An 8214-nucleotide genomic window follows, 5' to 3' on the forward strand; every position below is an offset into this window, starting at 1 on the left:
GATTCCATGACATCATTTACATGAAAACAATATTCAAACGCTGCTATTAGTGCAAGATATCCAAATGCTGTGATATGACTGGTCCAAGATACATACCCTAAACGCTGTGATTGGTGCAAAATATCCAAATGCTGTGTGCGTGATACATACCCTAATGCGGCAATCTGATCGGTGTGGGATACATACCCTAACGCAGAAATCTGATTGGCGCGAGATACATACCGAAATGCGGCGATCTGATTGGTACGAGCAACATACCACTCTACACCTTGACAAAGAGCAATTTTTTTTGTAAAAAAATAACTCAAAAAAGCCATCCGGCTTAAACGTTTTCCTTTGCAATCCGTGTCCCTTCCGTCCCGGTGTAGGAAGCTTACCATCACAATCATTAAGATCGCGAACAATTACCCACTTGGAACTCTCTTTTTTGTTTCATACCATACTCGTTTTGGCAGAAAATATCGCTTTATTCGGTACTTGTGACAAATGACTCATCACAAGAATTACTGCATAAAACCAAGGAAAATAGCCGGGTGTATTAATTCGCTTACATGTGGACCCAAACGAGGAAACGGGAAAATTCAACAACTAACAAGTTTTGCATTAAAAGAAAGGCTATATTTTGCACTGACACTACGTTGACCTACGTTGGCCTAAGTTGGAAAGTGAACAAATTTTCGTTACAAAAAAGAGTCTCAATGGGCTGATCGCTTTTACGGCTGATGGTTACAATTTTTGCGAAAGGTTAAATTCTTTCTGTTACAGTTCAAAGAAAAATTTTTACGGCTGTTTTTTTTATAAAGACTAGCGATTGAAATTTTCAATTTTTACGCCTAACGGTTAATTTTTTGGCCGTTTTACTGCTTACGGTTAAACCCATCAAGTCGCTCTTTAATTTGAACGTTGTTTAAATTTCCTTGCAACACTGTTGCTTGCCATTTTAAAAGGTGAGTATAAGTGCGAAGATTAATGAGTAATTTAGGTGTGAGAAATCTAAACATTGAAGTTTTTGGCTTCTTCATTTTCTGGCGAATTCTTCAACGTATTAAATTGCCGTCAAAGGCTGGACCGGTTTCGGGAACCAATCAAATTATAGTATTTAGGATTCCCTCGAGGATTAAATATACTTGTGTGCGGCTGGCTTGTGTTCCTTGATAAGTGTGTGAGATCATCCGCCACCGTTCTACAAGGATTTTTCAACATTCAAACAAAATAAGGATCTTGGACACTCAGTTGAAACACCTACAAGCCTATCAGGACTGTCCATTAAAAAAACTATCCAACATTGCCTTGAATTAAGATAAATGGAAAAAGGGCTTTTCTAAACCTTTTAGAGGTACTCTTACCAAATCAAGAACCACATGATGTCGTCTGGTTGTCACCTTTTCTCCTCAAAATACACTTATTGTTTTGAATACAACTTTGACTGGTCAAATCACGGAAGAAAAAATGATCTCGGAAATTAGACTGATAACTTAAATGTAATCCAATTCAATTAGTTGGAATCAAATCTGTTCTCTATCTTTTTAGAGTTTAGTATCGCTTAGTTAAAGGTTGCGAATCCTAGAAAACTGTAAATGGTTTGAAGACGGCAAAACAAGAAGCTTGTTTATAAACCAATTCGTCACTGAGAAAAAAAAGACAAAATGTTGTATTCTGGAGTTTGGCTCCGGGCTGATGGCCCAAGGTCACACTCAGTTCTCCCTCATTACAGTTCAACCGTCTGGTGATTAAATGCCATACTTTCACGTCTGAAAGAATTTCTTCAGTCATGGAATCTTTCTCATTTATTCAAAAAACCGAAAGTTCTTCAAAGTTCAAGTTTACAAGGAAGTCGGTTGACAAAACTGGGATTGTTAAAAGAAGAAGCTGCAAAACTTTGCAAAAGTACTGTTTTGAATTCATGAAACGAGACTCTTCTGTTGATTTCGCATCGGAAGCCACTGTTTTATTCAAGTTCTATCATGGATAAAAGAATCTCCTCAAAAGCTACCCAGGGAGCCTGGGTCCGAGAAGTGATGGAAAGTGTAAGAATTGTCAAGAAAAAAATATTGCTGGTACCCGTCATGTAATCACCTTGTTCGTTACACTTTCTTGTGGTCGCCACTGGTTCTCTTTTGTTTCATCCTAACACAGCTGCAGAGGTTACTATTTCTTTTATATCCAACCCTCGCAAAAACACGTTTTCTTGGAGATATTTACATTTGAACCAGCTCTGGGAGAGAGCAACGAACCAAGATTAGATCATCGCTCTTGTATCTCGTAACCCCAAGGAAGAGCAATTATGTGTCGGTAAATGGACCAATCAAAGCGCAGTTGACCTTATCAGGGACACTTAGCACATTTAGTGGTATCGTTAATGGGACAACATTGTAGAGACAGTGGGAAAGTTCGTCTTAGGCCTCCTTGCTTCCCTTAGGCGGGGGCCTAGCAAAGGAGAAAGACCCCCCTATGGAGGCAAGAGTCCCCGTTGCTCCGGGATTTGACGAGGTATGGCTCTATTTCGCTGCAGTGATCGTGAGATGAAATGAAATTTTCTCGAAGCTATCACCCTGAAAATTCATTTATGATCTTAAGCGGTGATTTACGCTCTGGTGTTTAGATCATATCTTAGATATAGCGCGAACGAACGACGCTTAATGCCTCGCAGAGGTGTTGATTCACCAGCTCAGAAAATTCCGCAAGTATCTCGGAGGTAGCCTCGTTTCTTCCTTATCAGGGGTGGCGCTAATTACACGGTTGAGTTCACAAAGTGTTCGTTGTTTGACAGAATGTTTTTGAGGAGTTAGCCACCAGGTACCAGAAGAGTCCTTTCATCTTTAATGAGTGCTACCGGAAAGACTTAAAACTTAGGAACGGTACACGCACGAAAAAATCGCTGATCGCAGCGTTTTGCACGCTTGTCGAATAACTACAGGAGGTTGTTTTAATTTTACAGAATTGTCCTTCTATGATTCATGAATTCACTGGAGCACCGAAAGATTTATCAGAGCTGGTGGATTGCACTCCACAGACAAATGCGAATTTGTTTGATATGCACATCAAACCGGAGCTAAGATGTTCTGTCGATGATGGTGGGGAAGACGTTGATATGGAATACATGATGGAGATGAACTTTGAATACGACCATGGAAATGAAGCGGTTTGTGATACTCACAGAGTTGTAATGCTCGTTAGAAATTCTTGCTCCACAGGGAAAGGATTCTTAGCACCAAATATTATTTACTCCTCCTTGTTTACCTCGAAGAGGTTGTTTGGATTGCTCTTGACTCACGGTTTTCATGAAAAGCACTAACTCTAAGTTTCTTTGGTCATCATCAGAGTAACGGTTTACAAGACCATCGAATTTTGCAATACTGGCGTCAATGATATGAAAGAACATCGCTTGTTTTTGCAGTTTGTTTACATTAGTTCTTAGAACGATCAGTAGTTTATTTATTCCAGTCGTGGTTAATCAATCCTTCATTTAGTCATTCATTGGATCATTAATTCAATCAGATAATCAATCATTAAATAAATTCATTCTTCGGTTCGGCAGTTCGTTTGTTTTCACGTCGGTGGTTGGTTCGACGTTCGTTTGAGACATCGTCAGAACTTCGTTTTTCGTTCGGTTGACTCGGTCATACCCTCAGTCGTCAGTCTTTCCTTATTTCGTTCGTTCGTATGGTCGTTCGTCGACTCGCTCGATCTTTCGTGACTCGCTTGTTCTTTTTATGTAACGATTACTTGAGCTACGTAAACAGCATTCCTCGAAGCTTCCTTTTTTCGGGTGAGTGGCTAAGTTGCGGGGTTTGATAAGCTATCAAAATTTTTGACTCTTTATTTGAGCTGTTTTAGTATCCAAATCGACGTTTGAAATATCGTTGTCGCCTTGGAATATGAGTCAGCCGTTAAGACATTTTGAGAACCTCAACATGTGAGTTGGAAAAGCGATACAACACCGAATGAAGAATATTTGTTCGTAAACACATAAGAAGTGAAGCAGCCGTGTTTGGAAGCTCATGGATTTAAAAACGACTGAATGATCCTTTTACCTTGTGCAATTGTTATGAAGCAATTTTTTTAAGAGAAATCTATAGCGTGTGCCTAAAAATGTTCTTAGATACAATTAAAGCAACACGGCAGTTTCGAGATGATTACAAATAAATCTGAAAACATTTTATGAGTTCTCATTGTCAAGAAACCGTTTTTTAGATGGTCCAGTTGTTAAGAAGGAACTGAATTGTTATCATTGCTTAAACAACAGGTTGTGAAGTGTCAGGTGCGAACCTCTTGGTGTTTTGTTGTTGCAGAGTCATGTATTTGGCCTTTTAATACTTTTTCCTCGCGGTAGGTACTATAAATGCTGATCACAGAACAAGCAAACCCCAAGATCAGTTTGCCTAGAAGGTCCCGAGCTTTTTTTTAGAATTCGATCTAAGAGTTTATGCATATTACTAGAAAGTTTGGACTGATAATCATCTCATGTTTCTCTATTAAAGAAAACGAAACATAGCTCCAATAGAATGGACTGTTGTTCAAAATTGAAGGAAAAATAACAAATTCTAAAGTAAAAAAGCGGTTGATTTGTAAGGTAAGAGCTGAAAATCTCAGGCCAGTACAATTAAAACCACGAGAGTAATGACGGAATAAAATCGTCCGGCTTCAGAAAACCCTTAGCCACAAAAAGTTTCCATATTCTAATTTCAGTTTTTTCATAAACACAAAAACAAGCTAAATGAAAGTTTTTTAAGATTGGCTGGTAAAATGGTAGTGCTTATATTGGTATATATTTTCCTCAGAGTTGTCATGTTCGCCCACAAAATTGCTACCATTGACCTTGCCACCTTTTGAGCGACATTTTCCAGTCTGAAAAAGAACAAATCATAGAATCTACAAGCCCCTTCCAGATCCCTCTTTTCAGCAGGAGCTAATGCTTTTCCTATAATAACCATTTGGAACTTAACTTCTATTAAGCTACGTTACTACTTCCAAGTTATGACAAATTCAGTTTCTGTTCCTTTGTTTCATTATCATAATCAATGACCAGAATGATGGAAAATGAAAATTCAATTAGTTGGTTTAGTCTTTCGTTCTGACGAAGGGTTTAGTGCTCGAAACATCAGCTCAAGAGACTCTTTACGGTGGCCAGTTTACATTATCAAATCAGTTTATCAAAAACAAATTATCTTGTAATGCCCGCCACTTTGGAAACTTACCCCCTTCATTGGTTAGAAATTACTTTGACTGCAAGTAAACCTATCCCGGTTTTCATGCGCCCGTCGAAGCTTGGATCAAGACATTTTCAGACACAATTCTACCTGCTGTCGCCAGTTATTACATAATTCAAACAGTAGATAACGGAGAAGTGTCACTAAAACTCATCCAGCGAAAATTCTTAAGAAACATTTGAGCAATTGAAGTGATGTTAAGACACTGGAGAAAGACAAGGAGTGTTCGAAGATTTTATTAAGTAAAACCTACCAAGCTAAATCTGATTAATTTCATGGAGGGAAATGAAAATTAACTGAATTAGAGCACGAACTGAGAGGCCACAGGAGTTTAGGGTCAATGTCAAAACATTACAGTCAACTTCAGCCTGAAATGAGAGTAGGAGTCTGCTTGTATCGTGGTACGAATGTCCAGGATTGCATGGTAAGACTTTCCGTTATTCATGTTACCCGGTGATGGTCTCTTCGCAATCTCTCAGGGTTAGAGATGAAAATATTTCTCTCGTAATTTTCTCCAGTCATGATAGCAGGAAAAAAAATGATGTAAATGTTCAGCTGCGTTGAAGGAATGAAAGGGTCTCAGCTCTATGTCATCGTATTCCAGTGCATCCCACGTTAGGGCAGCTGATCTTTATTTGAAATTTGCATCCATATCAAATAGACTCTTTCGATTTTGGTTTTCTTGGCTTTTAATGAAAAGCCGAAAAAATAAATATTTTATTAGAAAGTGATTTGCATTTTCTCGGTGAGCGACTGTTTGTCACGGGACGTGGGTGTGTGAGAAAAAAAAAAAAAAACGTGGGTAGAGTACAGGTTGTTGAAAAGAAGGAGCATTTCGCGTAACGAATGCAACTCGCAAAGAATGGGTTTTGGTCCTTTTTGAAAAATCAATAAAATGACACAATTGATCAGGATTGAAACCAATCAAGAGCAGTCATTTTTTTTTTTTTAACTGAAATTTTTGAATTTTAGAGGCAGGGAACATTTTTTTTTTAAACAGGAAAAATAGTTCAACTGTTTAGATAACACTAGTTAAATCTTCTACCTCGTGTTGTACATCGATAGAGAAGTCAGACCCTGGCGGATTAGCATGAAGTCTTTTACTTAAACTGTAAGAAAGTAAGAAACACATATTTAATGATGTAAAATTGTTGCTTTTATTTAAGTTCGTCTTTTTAACAGAATGTATTTTTGTAAATATCGTTTGTAAATGAGTAAATAAATGATCATCAAGAGCAGTCAAGTAGGAATAAATGTAACCGTAAAGAACAGGGAAAGAACATTCCTCAGTTTACCTACAGGATCGTGTAGTAAGTTTAAATGAGATTTTGCCTCGAAATCATCGTTAATGAAGGCACTGGCCTTAAGTGAGGGATATCCAGGTAAACAGTTGAGAAGAATTTTTTTTTTCTGAGTTGAGGAAACGAATTTTTTTCTTAACCATTTGTATAAGGCGAAAATCGGGTCGTAACAATTTTTCTTTTTATGTCCGAAGGCAAAACGGTATGGCTCCACTTTTGATCTGTTATCGGTACGGAATCATTCCACATCACTCTGGACCAGTCAGAAGTAAAGCTAACGCTATTTACAATTTGGTTCCTCGCGAGACCCCCTCTGCAATTTGGCTATTAGTTTTACCTCGAAAAATTTTTCTTTTTCCTTGTCATACTTCTTTTGCTGATTAAAAGGTTCTTACCTAGTTTTTTCTGTGAAAATTTATCAAAATCGTTTTGAACAATTTATGAACTTCTTGCGAGTACAGAACACTTTTCTCTTGGCAGTTGACCGCTGACGAACAAGAACGACGTAGAATAAGAAGAGAAAGGAATAAAGTGGGCCGCCTCTAAATGCCGCAAGAAAAGAAAGGAACACGTTAAAACATTAGTTGAGGTATCTGGGTACCGTATTTATTCGATCAATCGCCCCGGGTTCTCAGTCATAGGCTGTTCGCGTTTATTTTGCAACAAGATAATAAATAAAATTACACACGTGAAGATGTACCATAGACGGTAAATTTAGAGATTGTAAGCCGGTAAAGAAATAATAATCAATACTCCTTTTGTGCACTTAAGTTTTTTTTGGAACGGGTGGGGGTAGTCGCTAATTGGAATTTGGGTACTTAATCGAATAAATACGCTTTTATGAGTAAATTACGGCTTATGTCTCCTACTGCCAGAGCAGCACAACTCAGCTCCTTCCATATTTAGGAAGAGTTGGATCTCGATATGATAAAGACGCCCACAATCTCTTCTTAGAGGCAAGGGAAAGAACGAATACCTTTGAATTTTCTGGTATCAGAGGTCTTACAGAACTGCTAAATCGATTCCTCCATATAATTTGAAGTAGCCTTCTTGCAGTGTTGTTTTATTTGTTAGCTTGAAAACAAATGTAGAAGACATTGTGATGATATTTTTTTCTTTAAGGCTTCTGAGGAGCTGGGAGCATCAAAACAATGATCTTCAAGCGCAGATCAGCAAGTTACAAGCGGAAATAAAAAACTGGAATTCATGTTGGATTCACACAGCTGCGGCAAAATATTCCCACACTCCACAGGATGACCACGAACTTGGATTAAATGCCAATTTATCATGAAGGGAAAAACTGGTGACAGAGGACAAAATCAAGAGGAAGAATAAGTCAATATACCGATTCAAGATGAAGGGCTATTAATGACGTGCACATGCGTGGATGGAGCCACACGATGAGCCGCTGTACCGTGATAGTGTGGCGTGTGGTGCAATTTCACTTTCAGCGTATTATTTTCGCTGATACACGTGCGAAGAGCGTTTTTTTGAGTGAAATTTGGTTTTAGTTACGTATGTTAACATGCTGGCTGGTTTTATCAAAGCGATTCTGCAATTATTGCGTCCAACAAAACTCGCATGCAAAAGTAATGGAAAAGAGATTACGAAATCGATGGGACAGTAAATCTTAGATACATTGAAATACTTTGCAGAAAAAAAAAAAACTTTTAAGATGTTTTCTTAGAAGGCAGTTTATTATT

The 8214-nt window shown here is 38.1% G+C and overlaps 1 pseudogene; it reads left to right on the forward strand.

Annotated features, from left to right (window-relative positions):
- The first annotated feature begins 2175 nt into the window (after positions 1-2175).
- Positions 2176-7990, forward strand: LOC136282395 (activating transcription factor 3-like; annotated as a pseudogene).
- Positions 7991-8214: the final 224 nt, after the last annotated feature.

The sequence above is a fragment of the Pocillopora verrucosa genome, chromosome 7, assembly GCF_036669915.1.
Source record: "Pocillopora verrucosa isolate sample1 chromosome 7, ASM3666991v2, whole genome shotgun sequence".
Lineage (NCBI taxonomy): Eukaryota > Metazoa > Cnidaria > Anthozoa > Scleractinia > Pocilloporidae > Pocillopora > Pocillopora verrucosa.